The 14354-nt window shown below is 39.3% G+C and overlaps 1 protein-coding gene across 2 annotated transcripts in view; it reads right to left on the bottom strand.

The window, feature by feature from the left end:
• LTBP1 (latent transforming growth factor beta binding protein 1) overlaps nt 1–12465 on the bottom strand; it is a 151206-nt gene extending 138741 nt beyond the window's left edge. For both annotated transcript variants that reach the window (XM_061991178.1, XM_061991179.1), the window contains exon 1: nt 12445–12465. The gene's annotated coding sequence lies outside the window, so the exon portion shown is untranslated. The remainder of the gene's footprint in view (nt 1–12444) is intronic.
• Nucleotides 12466–14354: the final 1889 nt, after the last annotated feature.

Raw genomic sequence — 14354 nt, 5'->3', positions numbered from 1 at the left:
TTCTGGTAGAACTTGGAAACCTGTCGAGAGAGGAGCCCACGCTGGCCTAGGTTTGCTGTCAGGACTTGCAATCTCATGGGGAATCCATGCTGAAGAATTCTGTTCATAAAGAACTGTTTTCCCCATGGATGAGATCAACATTGGGGCAGCTTGTGAAGAGCTGAACCCCACAGGAAGGACCCACTTTGGAGCAGTTTGTGAAGAACTGTAGCCCATGGGAAAGACTCATGTTGGAGACGCTGATGGAGGACTATCTCCTCTGGGAAGGCTCTCACACTGTAGCAGTGGGAAGTGTGAGGACCTTTCCCTTCAGAGGAAGCAGTGACAAAGTCCATCTCTAATAAACTGACTGTAACACTCATTCCCTTGTGCCACTGTGGGGAAACAAGGTAAAAACTCAGGAAGAAGGGAGAGGTGGGGAGATAAGTTTTAAGATTCATTTTTTTATTTTGCATTTCCCTATTCTCTTTTGATTGACTGTTAATAAATCAAACCCTTTTTCCCCAAGTTCAGTCTGTTGTGTCCATGACAGTAATTGCTGAGTGATCTCCCTATCCTCATCTTGACTTATGAACCTATTGTAATATTTCTCTCTCCTCTGTCCAGTTGAGGAGTGAAAGTAATAGAAGGACTTGGTGGGCACCTGGCACATAGCCAGGGTTAAACCACCACACTCCTTCTGTTTTATTTTCTCCAGAGCAAAAGCATCTACATTTTTTTCAGTCTAGCAGGGCATATTTTGCAGATCTCCATTCTTGTTTTGCTTTTGATAGCACTTGCTTGGTCCTCATCTTTCTTAAAATACGCAGTCTGAAACTAGACAATACTGCATCTGAGGTCTGGTCAGTGTTAGGGAGAGCAGCAGAATTACTTAATACAGCTTACATAAAACGCTTCTCTTGGTATAACTTATTTTTCTCCCTTAATAATGCACTATTGCTACTCGATACTCAGAACCAGTTTGTAGGCTAGGGCAAAAGGGCAGATCTCCCAAATCTGTTTCTCATCTGTAGATAAAGGTGTCATCCTAGTGAAGCAAATGTGAACTTTCTTTACTTGACCTCACAGCAGGAGTGAATGCAGTCCTTACTTTGCTCTGAGCATGGAGTAAAACCTGCATTCAAACCACACCCATTTGATAGCCAGGCAGAACGAGCCTTACTCAGTCACAAGCACAAACAAGTCTGAAAACTATATGGATTCAAAAAGGCAAGGCATAGCATGAGGTGAGGTGTACGTGTGCATACTCCTCCAGTCAAACATCTTGAACGAGATGACAATATGTCAAGCTGTACTTTATTTACCATGTCTAGACAGATACAGGCATACAGTGACGTGTAATTAATTCCAGCATTACTTTCTATATTGTATTTCTCTTACTGCTTATTTTTATTGCATTTATATGATCTCTGAGGTACTTCATCAGTTAATACAGCTCAAACTTTGATATTTTGACACTTTTCAAGTAGTTTTATTGCCTTTATGCAAATCAACAGGGCTTCAAAGAGCAAAACACTATCCAGCTACCTATTATGACAGTAACTGAACAGTGATCTCCACAGCTTAATTTTATTTTCATTATTGTCACCATTGCTATTATCCACAATTCTCCGTATATATATATATTGTTGATTAGCCATGTCAATACATTTTCACATCATTTCTTCCTCTTATCTTTAGATGCTCGTAGCACAATCTTGTCCTTTCAGTCAGAAATGAGCTCTCAGGCTTCCTGCTTATATTGCACTCTTGTTTCTTTACCCTCTTTTTAAGTCCTGCTTGCTTCTCCAGCACCCTTGACAGACAAAGAAATTGTCCAGAAGACTTGATGCTTACAAAGAAAAGAAGGTATTTGGAAAAGCTTTTCCCTTACAGATTTTTACAGGGATACAATCTCTTCCTTGCTCCCTATCATAGCAGAGAGAAGAGGGACTTCTGCTCTTTTCTCCATCATCGTTGCCCACCAAGAAAACCCCTAAAATACAGTAAAATTTTTTATCTATTCTAGGAGAGTCAAGTAAATCACTCTTTGGTTCTCTTAAGGTAAAGATGAAGGTAAAGAGAATACTTAAGTAATTTAATACAGCAAAACTTGCTCCATTCAAGTAGGTTCTCTTTATTACTTTTGGCAGATTCTGACAAACTTTCTGCTGCCTACAACACAGGCTTGTTGCTTTTATCTTTTATATGGATGGCTGTCAAAAAGTATTTAAAGGGGCACATGTGGGCACAAGTGCTGACATGGTTTTGAAAGACATTCAGAATTGTATTTACTTAACAGCAAAGCACTCTCTGCCGGTAAATCCTCTTACTGACACAGTTCTTTCAGAGCAAGTCAGAGGAACTCACAGTAATTACAATCATTTTTGTCCTGTGCAAGTGCATAACATACAAATCACATGGATTTGAAGTCTAGAATCTCTGTCAGCAGGTTTTATGAATCACTTTTTGTCTTTCTTGTCTTTTTCACCACTACAAAGATTCTCTATATGCAGTCCTCAGGAAATGAACATCCTGTCTTGAACTACTGCCATTTTCCTTGTTTAAAGCAATTTTAAAAACTCTAATCAATAGTTGGCAATGAGAAATACAACTATCATTTCCCTTTACAAAATTTAGGATGATCCAAAAAAGGGTACTGACATAAACAGAGACTGCAATGTGGTTTGAGATGCCTGATGGAATAGTCTCTCAATTAAATAGTTCTACTCAATTAAATTTATTGGGGGATAATTTTTTAATCTGCTTTTTGTTTGTTTTAAAGGTATTACATGTAACTGATCCACAAATGGTTACAGTGATAAAAAGCTTAAATTTTTAGCCTCAAGTTATACAACTAATCAGTCCTAGGTCTCTTTTACAAGGAATGAGTGAAGTTAATTGCATGGAGCAAGCAGCATAACCAGCACACTGAACAGGAATGTGCCCAACCCATTAAACAGGAAACACTGAGGAAGTAAGACTGCTTAGTTAAAATCCTTTTAGGACTCTGACACATTTCTTTGAGCAACTGAGTAACTCTTCACTACAGCTGGGTTCCAAACCCCACCATGACCACACTGTAACAGTTCTTAGGGAGCTTAATCTTGCAGGAGAGTTTAACAAAGCTTGACTGCACTTCTAAGGATATGCAGGCAGTTGAGTGCTTCAGCTTCAAGTCTGTTGAAGAATTAAGCAAAATATTAGCACCTAGAAGGCCTGAAGTCTTCAGAGAGAAGCACTTCTCCTGAAACAGAACTCCAAGTTCTTCAAGAGTCTCATACTTGAAAGTTCACATTGTGCTTCAGGTTCGGGGCTGGAGACAACTCCAGCTGTAAGCAGCCCAGTACAGAACCCAGGTCCACAAGACTTTAACTCACACTGAAGTTATCTGGATTCTTAGGTATCTAAAGTGTATCTGGACCTAAAAGGCTTTCACTTTCACAGGGGATAAGGGAACAAACACCAAAAAGTTACCTTTAGACAGAGACAACGGTTTTTACATCTGTTACAGAATTCTACACAGTTCTCATCTCAGCTGTAATGAAGCAGCAATGACTTCACAGACCAACACAAAGAATCTTCCACCGACGGAGGCTACTGCAGGTACTACTGCAGGGATTGCATACTCAGATAGTGAAGTTAGCATCTTAACACACAAACTTACAGGCATACAGGAATTCAGGTGGGCACAGATGAACACACACTGATATTTTAGTATTACCAGATAAATACCACTCTGTGGAGGTTTAGCTTTGGCTGGGTGCCAGGTGCCCACCAAGTCATAATATCACTCCCCCTCCTAAACTGGACAGAGAAATATAACAAGCTGCTTATGTATTCAGATAAGGACAGGAAGGTTGCTCAGCAATTAGCATCATCGGCAAAACAGACTCAACTTGGGCAGAAAAAGGTTTGATTTATTAATAAACTATAAGAACAGGTAGATGAAAAATAAAACTGAATCTTAAAACACCTTTTTCCATCCCTCCCTCCTCCAGGACTCTCCTTCCTTCCCCCTCAGTGGCACGGGGGATGGGGTTTGCGGTCAGTTCATTACAGATGGACTGCAGCTGCTTCTTCTCAGGGGGAGGTCTCCTCACACTTTCCATTGCTACACTGTGGGATCTCTCCCCACGGGAGATAGTCCCTCAAGAACTTCTCCAGTGTGGGTCCTTCCCAGGGGCTACAGTTCCTCACAAACTGCTGCGGCATGGGGCCTCCCACGGGAGTAGCTCCTCACACCTTGCCCCAACGTGGGTCATCCACCAGGAGAACAGTCCTTCAGGTACTGACTACTCCAGCCTGAGTCCCTCACAGGATCACAAGTCCTGACAGCAAACCTGCTCTGGCGTGTGCTCCTATCTCCCCCCAGGCTCCCAGGTCCTGCCAGGAACTTGCTCCAGAGTGAGCTTCCCACAGAGTCACAGCCTCCTTCAGGCATCCACCCACTCCAGCGTGGGGTCCTCTGCGGGCTGCAAGTGGATCTCTGCTCCCCTGGGGCCTCCCTGGACTGCAGGGGCACAGCTGCCTCACCATGGTCCTCACCACAGGTCACAGGGAAGTCTTTCTTTCAGGGACTAAGCACCCTCCTCCCCTCCTTCTCCACTGACCTTTGTGTCTGCAGAGATGTTTTCACATTCTCACTCCCTGTTACTGCTGCCGTTTAGAAACTGTGCAGCAACTTCTTCCCCTTCTCCAATATGTTATTCACAGAGGCATTACCTCAGTCACTAATTGGCCAGGCCTGGGTCAACTGCAGGGTCCATCTTAGAACTGAGTGGCATTAGTCCTGTCAGCTCCAGGAGAAGCTTCTGGCAGATCTTTGTTTAAAGAAGCCACCACTGTGCCCACCCCCCATCTCCCCCCCCCCCAAAAAAAAAACCTGGCCCAAGCAAAACCACTACAAATTGCTACTGTCCACTTCATCCACAGGACTTCAAGAAGATCTGAATTAGACATTTATGCACTGCAAATTTGACTCATTCCTACCTCATCTCAGTAATCTCAAATTATGCATTTTGCCTAAGGTTACCCAGACTCCTTTCATGGTTAAGAGAACAGACTTTACCCTACCCTATGATAGTGTAACACATCTTGCATTGGAAGAATGTCACTTCTTTAGAAAATAAATTCTTGAGATAGACAACCCCTCCCCCTCCCAGCATACGATAACTCCCTTAAATGAGAAACCAAGTCTGAGGTGCAACACTCAAAGCATTTACCACTTCCAAGAAGAACAGAGAATAAAAGTTAAATTAATATTAGCTTACTAAACATATCCACTTAACATTCCAATTCCTGAAAGGAAGCAACTGAAAAGCACTAAGGAAGTCAACAAAGTATAAACAATGACAAAAGACAGAACGTCATGGAATTAAGTTATAAATGAAGATAGCCCTCCCCACATGCTGAATCACCATTATAAATCTTCTCTCTTAGCACTGCACAAAGCCAAGATTTTTTTTCCTTTAGTTTTCTGAAGGGGGAAAAAATGATGACAGAAATAAGGATGTCACTGATTCTGAAATCTCCATTTCACAGGGTATGAAAGAACCTTCTTGCAGTACTGTTTTTGTCAACACGTATTCATTCCTTCTGGTATGGGCCATGGCACTGACATCAGAGAAGAGCATTTTCACATCTCCTCTGAGTAAAACCAGACTTAGCCACTTGCAACAGTCAGAATTAATTCTTGGTATCCAAGACTTGTATTACAGCAACTCTGGAGTTAGCCTGTTTAATTGTGTGAGTTCAATCAGTCTCTGTAGTCAGGCAAATTACTGTTTTTCAAACACGTCATAGAGATTTTCCCCCACAGAATTTTCTGGAAGGCCTCTTCTCTGTTTCTTCTTGAGAAATTCCTGGTTTTGGTGCCAATTCTCTTTCATCACAGCAGTTGAGATGCATTTTTCTGTTTGCGTTTTTCCCTAGCAATAACACGTTTTGAACTGATTTTAATTCACTTTGTCAGATCACCAATTTGTTTTTTCCAACTTTTTTCCCCACCTTTCTGTTTTATCAGTCTTGGCCTCCATATTTTAAAGCAGAGAGATGATTGTTCATTTTTAGGTACTTGTCATGGTCATGCAGACTTCCAATTATTGGTGAGCTCAGGGCCATAAAATGTTTCCAGAGTCCAAAGACAAAAATGCAGTACTTTTTTGGGAGTGCTGATTTACTGGCTTCCTCGGCTGTGAGCCCTTTATGGACACAGAATCAGAAAGCCAGATTAGAAAGGGTAATGTTAAAATATCTGCAGCTATAGCATATTGACAAAACCACTTTGTACTTATAAAGAGTTGTTCTGCCTCCAAGGATTTCAAAGAATTCCATAGTCTTTTATAATTGCTAAATAAACTATGTTCATTTGTTTAGGTTTTGGGTCTTTTTTTTCAGAATTTGTCACTACTTTTTAAAGAACAATCAAAGTAAATGTGCTGCTTGATTTGATAGAGTTAACTGCATGTGAATCTAGTTAAGTCACTTTATATTTGGAATTCAGTCTCTTGTTCCAAGTCTCACTGGAAACAAGTGCAAACTTTAAATGGCTGTTATGAACTGTCATGTTTTCAATAGCAATATGGATAATGCTCTTAAATGAGGGAGAGGAAAAGGATGCTTTACTAAAATTGTTTGAGTTTTGTAATCAAAAAAGCCACCCTGTTTGACCTTGATGCTGACCACAACATTTCTTCTTAAACATTTCAGAATGTGCCTGAAAAATCCCCCTCACCTCTTGAAGGGCAGCAAAAGCTTTGAAAATACACACACAACTGTTTTGCACTTGAGCAAACAAAGCCAAACAAATCCTTGACATTTATACCCTTACACCATTCCCTCTTTGTATTGATTATGTACTTTCCTGCTTGCTTGTCAGTCTTAACTGTTCATTCCCCTTTTACCCCACTCATTCTGTTGGCCTTCTTTAATCAGAGTACAGCCTCAACATCCCTCCCCTACCTCCAAATTTTAAAAATAATAATAATTTTAAAAATCTATTTAGAGAAGTTACTAGTGTTTAATATCCATATGTATGCAGGCAAAAGTTACAAGGAACACAATGAAATGCTCTAGTTAAGACAAGCGTGAGAATTATTTTGCAGTTTATGCAGAGTGGCTTCACAAAAATATACCAAAAAGGGTGGAAAGACTATCCAACTCACTGGAGATCTGAGGCAGCTTTTCCCCTGAAGTCAATAGATGCTGAACTGTGGTAGAATGTCAAATCATACAGATGCATTTACATAGAACACATATCTCTGTACCATTTTTTTTTACAATGTAAAACATTCGTGTATTTTACAGCTGTCTACCCATACTTATTGATGGGGAAATACTATTATTATGATGTAAGTGTCATGCAGTGAATTCAGGATGGTGCAATTTCACAAAACCAGTTTAAATTAGAATTTCAAAGTGAGACCTGTTTTTGCTTAAATCAATCTATGAGGTCATCAGCGAAACCAGCACATGTAAATTATGTACGAGATTTAAAAAGCGCTTCCCTGAGTTACCAGTGTATTATGCTTCCAAGAATAGGAAAGCTATTGTTACATCTAAATTGTAAGAGTATTTCACACATCAGAACTCTAAGTGCTTGGAAATTTTCTTCCACATCAAATCTTTTTTCATGTATATAAACATACATAAAATTATGTTGTAAAATATGAGACAATATCATGTATCAACAGGTAGAACAGTTAACACAGCTTCCATATGACTCTTTCAGATTCATCTTCATACAAGGATTTAAGTGCTGCCCACAGGATCATGAGGGGATTCTAAAAGTCTAATACCTCTACTTGCATATTTGTCCAACTTCAAGCCACAAGACAGACAAATAAGCCACAGTAGGGTGCTGCATGTCTGTATTCACTATTATGTAACTTGTACTACTTAAATTCAAGACATGTTTTTATTTTCTACCTAAAATAGAAGGTAAGGTTCCTTAATGCATTTTGTAAAGAATTTTGAAGACCAAGAAAACCCATCTACCTAAATAAAATCGTATAAAATTAACACGCAATTTGAACTGCAAAATTCACATACATCTCATATCTTCTTGAATAAAGATATTAGGATCATTTTCCTTCTTAAACATATATTTATCCTTGTGATGATTTTGTTATACGAACACGTGCATTATTAACTTCACACAACACTGCTGCAGTTCTGGGTAAGGTACTCTAGAGAGACTGCTGTTTTCCTTTTGCTTTTAGTGCAACTTCTGGTCCCCCCAGTCACTAATTAATATAATTTCACAACATGCCTCTAGGACAGTGAAGTGGTGGCATCATCACTGTACACTTGGGGAACTGTAGTGCAGTGACACGTGTGCTACACGAACTACAACACCACCAGACAACCATTTTCAGAAGCAGAAATCCCACTTTTTCCAGCTCAATGGGAAAAATGCATACTGCCATTAAAAACTAGCCCTCAACTGTCTCCAGCTGAAAAATTAGGTGTATATTTAAATGCATTTTCTGAAGAATCATTCAACACCAGCAGTGGATAGAGTGACACTGAGAACTTCCTTGCCTCTCACTGTTGTAATAAGCAATTCTCTCAGTAACTGTGTTGAAAGCAATTCCAGAAAGTGCATGGTCAATTCAGAATTTGCTGATTAATGTATACTTATACATTTCAGACCAGTAGCAACAACATAGAATTAACCAATTTTCTTCCGCATTACATTTATAAAGTCAGGAGATCTGAGGACTTAGAGGATCCCTGCTCAGCTCATGCTGATTAGTGATTACCATTTAACACTGCCCTTATCCTGCTACTGTTTTGTAGACGACTAGGTTGCAAATAGAATCTCACAGTTGAAATTTTTATGCTGATGCCATTGCTACTGCTAGACCTTTAGAGGGCTTCTAATCCCGATGTTTCAAATATTCAAGCAGATTATAGGCCAAGTGTGCTAATAGGTACTTTTAAGAAATAAATGCATCCTCTGACAATTTCTCATGGTGATCCCATAAGACAGACTATTTGGCTGGTCTCATCCATTTGTTCAAGTTCAGTTATTCTTTGCTAATCATATCAATTCCATTGCAACCTTATTCTCATCACTATATATTCAAACTTCCTACTGGTGCTATATCATATTTATACACACTCTACAGCTGTCAGCCTATCCAACATAAGCTATTTTCATGTCCTTGGCAAGGGTCTGAATTCCCAAAGCCTTATCTTTAAGTATTAACTAATTCTGCACAAAGATATCTGAAGATTGATACCTTAAATATACTATACTGATTGAATAGAACTAGGTGAATGCTTTACAATCTAGTGACTTTAACAAGAGATCATTTAGAAGCATAGAAACAGAACAGGATTTCAGCTCTCAAGCACTTTAAAATTACACCATTATGCCATATTTACAGGTCTTGATTTTTCTCTTTCTGTACTGTATGTGGTATGAGCCCTTTGAAAGAGGCAACATATGGACAAACTGTATTACAGTTTAGTATGCATAAGGAGGCAGAATTAATTACAGAGGAAAATTGTGACCATTCTGAAAATTTGAATGAGTCAGTGAACTTTAAAAAAGTTTAATTCAAAATCTGTACCATTATTTCCAGGGTGGGTGCTGGGTTTGGTTTTAAAAAAAACAAGACTTAAAAAAAAAATATCACTGCTTAACAGCCTCCCATGGTAGGGGCTCAGTGAATGAGAATTACAAAATGAGCACTGAAGAACTTTAAATTTTTATGCAGGTTTTCTGACTGATTACACTTGCTAGTCTTAGGAGAAGGCTTATACCCACAGCACAAAAGATCAAACTGCTTGACAGTAGAAATAGCTACTGACAGGTAACTGCATTTCACATTCCCGGATGGCTTTAAATGTTACTATTGTAGCCCGAAAGGTCTACTGAATTTTCAAGCTCTGTTAATGGGATATATGGGGTAGATAACAGTAAAGTTCAGTTTAAAAGGCAAAAAAGAATAGATTATTTTGCTGTCTTTAATTAGAATACGCGGTATAGTAGTCTTAAAGCTACCAGAGAAATTAAACTGCTCATAAATACACCAGAATAAAGAATCCTCCTGGAAACTTTAAACACTTTCAATTAAAACTGGTTAATGTGACTAATCTTTAACATTTTTTCCCTAGTATCTACAAAAGTTGATCTGGCTACACTTTAATGAGACATTCAAATATGAGTGTCTATGAATTAAAAGATGCTCAGAAGAACCAGCTCGGGGTTGGTTTTCTCCCCAAAGCACTGTTAGATCACATCTTGTTTGCCTCTGCTAAGACAGACCTGTTTCTAAAGGTATCACAGGACTGACACTTGTTCCAGTTTCAAGTCTATCCATTTCACATCATAAGACTGAAGTAATCCATACAAGTCCAGAAAAATCAATATTAATTGTAGCTACAGCAATTCAAACATTCCCCACATTAAAATACTGACAGTTGAAGCTTAACACTCAAGTTTTTTTTATGGAAATGAGTAGTCTTGTATCCCTGCAGCGCATTCCAGCACTTCTAGACACCAGAAGTTACTCTAGATTTAGCTGACCGTGTTCTAGGTGTCCTGTTTAGACCAGGGATATACAATCCTAAACTCTAGTAACACACTGCTCACACTGCAGATATCCAAAGCCCTTCTTCAGAAGTTGCAATTGCTGACTCCTACCCCAGAAATGTAGGACTGGAGGTAAAATAAGTAAAGTGACTTTTTTCAGGCTGCTCAAAAGCCCAGTATCAGAAATCTCAACACCATACAAATAGCCTGAAGACACAGTCCTGCAGTTTACTCCTGAGGCAATACTTATGTCACAGGTGATCTTATCAGGTCACAAAAACTGTTCTAACTACCTGTCCTGTGGATGTTTTAGGAATCCTAGGCTTTTCAATAAAGGAAAAATGTTTTACTACTGCACCAATATAGGGGATTCTTAGAATTTGGAAACAAATACTCTTCAGTTCCTGGCTTTCTTTCTCCAAGTGTTATCTCTCACAGTAGTGTAATTAACAGAAGAGTTCCAATAAACTAGAAAGAGCTAGAAGCACTGGCTCTTTTGTCTTAGAGATGCACACAGTTATCTTGTTATGCTGTGACAGAAGAAAAAAAGACTTAATGCATTCATTTAGCGGCAGCTTTGTATTTGCAAGCAACACTAAGAGTATCTAAGGCAGACTGACTTAAATTGCCTGAGAAAAAGAGGCAAAAGAGAAGATTTTTTTGGCCAGAATCCCATGAGCAAAGACCATTCCATAAAGTGGGAGATCTATACAACCTGAAATTTGTATACTCATTTGGCAGCAAGAGTCAGAAAGAGACACACAATCCAATCCTAGTGGCTACTGTCTTATTTGGAGGGAAAATTACAGCTGACTGGAAGAAAAGCAATGGCATCTTATTGCAAAAGAGACTACCGATTAATGTTGACAATGTGGTTAAATATGTTTTTGAAGCTCCTAAAAAAGGGATGTAGTGCTTCACAAGCAGTAGACTTCTCTCTGAAAATGTTAACTGAAAGAGCTCTGCTGCCCACTGTTCTTCCCATTAGGGCCAAGATTCTAATTAACCATGAACTTGCACTTGAGGAAAAGGAAGCAGGGGGTTGCATTTAAGTATAAATGCACAGATCATAAAGAAGTGCAAGGCAGAAATGCAGAAACACTGATGCTTACAGCTTCAGAAGGAAAGGCTCTTCCCTAAATCCTCAGCAGAACTCATTTCTCTGTGTTACAGCAGAGGAAATCTGTCAGGAGACCGCAAATACCCTACGTCTTCACGTTACTCAATCCATTATTTAACTGCAGGATCTTTTCTCCAGATTAAGCCAGCACACACTTTGTAATACCTAGCCCATAATTCATCAAGCTCTTCACCTTTCCAGTCAAACTTGTCCTCAAGCTCCCCACACAATAGGGCATGAGCCAAGGCCACAAACTGGGCACCTACTCAGTCCTTTTTTACAAACATGAAGTAAAAACTCACACAGTCTCCATACTGGGCAGAAGTTCGTAAACACATAATAAATTAAATATAGAGAAAACCAGTCACCAATGAGACCAAAATCCTGGACTCCAGCAAGGGTATCCATCATACCAGAGTAAAGGGAACTGTCATGTTATGCTAGTCACTCTCACAGTTACACCCACTTTAGCAAGTGTTCACAAAGCATCCTGTATCTGAAGGAAAAGCTATCATCTAGAAATGGTACTGTTCAATTACAGGGGTGACTCTGGGTCAATTTTTTTTCTTCATCTAGGAAATCTGTTTTGTCTGTCAACAGGATGCAAAATGTTGGCACATTTATGAATCTAAGAATTAAATTATGTTTATTTTAACCTTTTTCTGTCTTGAAGTGTCACTGCAATTCAGGTGAACAAAAAACTTTTGAGATCCTTAAAAAAAAAGGGGGAGGGTGAGGGGAAGGCTTATGTTATGGGGTGAGAGGAAGAAGATAGCATGCTTTTTGCAGTTGTACTCACATTGAAAAGGTGATGCAAGTTGATCCTGTCCCAGTCTCAGAGGTAATGAGCCCTCAGTGGACTGTTCTCCTGAGATAACTTTTTTTACTGGATAATATTTAGGTTTGATCACATATTCTTGTGTTTGGCCATGATGAAGATTCATCATCAGTGTCTGAGATGAAAGGGGTATCATCCTGTTTGAGGAAAAATAAAAAAGAGAAGAGACAGAATTACGTAAGAACTAATAACTAAAAACTACTGGGAAAAAAAATTAAAGGCAAATTCATCCGTACTCCAAGTTCTCAAAATAGTTTGGAAAACTTACTAGTTTCCCATTAAGCACCCAATTTTCCATGCATTTAGCATTCTCAAACATCTAACAAATAAAGACTAGAGGGATTATATCAGTTCCTTTTCAATATAGCAAGAGAAGTATTGTGGAAAGCTCAGAAAATATGGAATGGGAAAAAACCTTCCTCAAAATCCTGAATTCGAGCTCCACTTAGTACATAGAGCCTTCCAGACCAGTTGGAGAAGCAATGGTGCATTTAAACCTCTCTTAATTTATTACAATACCAGGTATGTTAAGTGGAACCTAAGCCCAGACTATTTTTCCACTCTGTTCTCAGAAATCTTATTCCCATCCCTACCATACCCTTCCTCTAGCTATAGAGCAGAGTGTTGTTACTCTTCCCCTTTTTCATCCTGTCTACCATCTCATCAAAAGGTCTATCTCAGTCTTACAGCTCCATATTACTTTCTCCATCCACCTTTTCTCTTTGCCTGCACTATTGAACATCTCTGACAAATGACCCATAACCACGTGGCTGCCTTTAATAGCAAAACTAGTTCCACTTTCTGCTTCCTTCAAGTTCACCTATTCTCTCACTGCCAATCCCAACTCCTTATTTGTATTATCAGATTCCTGTAAAAATCTATGGTTATTTAGCCACCATCAGCAGTAGGAACCATTTCTTCACAAACAACTGACCTTCACTCTTCCACAGTGCTACCCAGCAATAAACAAGCAAGGGAGCAAACTGCACAGCTCTTAACTACATGCAATGAAACTGCAAACCACTTCAAGGCCCTGGGTTGCAGAGTTCCACTGCTTAGCAAGTGATAGCACACTTTCAAGTAACAAACCTTTTAATATCAAGTCTTCAAGAAGCTGCTGCTAGTCTAAATCACACTGTAGACATACACATTCCTCAGAGCAGTATAAGTTACTGACCTAATAACAGTGGCTACTTTAAGAACTACATTTGCCTAAATGAAGGCATAAAGAATGGGATGCTCTAAACTTCCCTTACTTTCTTCTCAACTAAGGGTCTGTAATAAGTTTGGTCAGCAGAAGTGGAAAAATGGGATAGTTATAGTATTTGTACCAACCCTACCTCAAAAAAGGCACAGTTCTGCAGGGTAAATAACTGACCTTTAAGAATAAAGCATGGTCCCTGTATCACAGAGGATAGCTGAGCAGCACTTCCCTACAATGGTGAGACTGAAGAGTTTCAGCCCGAGTGAGAAGTCATATGATTCTTGCATTGTTTTCCAACAAGTAGAGCCTAAGCCAGCCCCTATCTCCAAGACAATAACTGATTCCTTAGTCATGTTATTCAAGGATGCTTAGTAACTGCTGTAGTCAATGGCTTTGTGGTTAGAACAGACAATGGGCTTTTGTCCTACACAGATGCTCTGTTAACTTGGATCAGTTTGAGAAAAGAGACATTCTATGACTCTTTCATACAACAGAAACATAACTCCTCCAAGACTACCTCCAAGACATTTTTTTCTAACACAGTGCTAACAGTCACATTATATCCAGTAAAAGTCCTTTCCTCAAATTGAGAGAATACTGTATTTTGTGTCTTTATGTTCCCTACCAGCGTATGAGAGAGGCTTCAGGAACACTGGAGGTCAGGCTC

The sequence above is a fragment of the Colius striatus genome, chromosome 2 (genome assembly GCF_028858725.1).
Source record: "Colius striatus isolate bColStr4 chromosome 2, bColStr4.1.hap1, whole genome shotgun sequence".
Lineage (NCBI taxonomy): Eukaryota > Metazoa > Chordata > Aves > Coliiformes > Coliidae > Colius > Colius striatus.
This window is presented reverse-complemented; position numbering and strand designations above follow the sequence as displayed.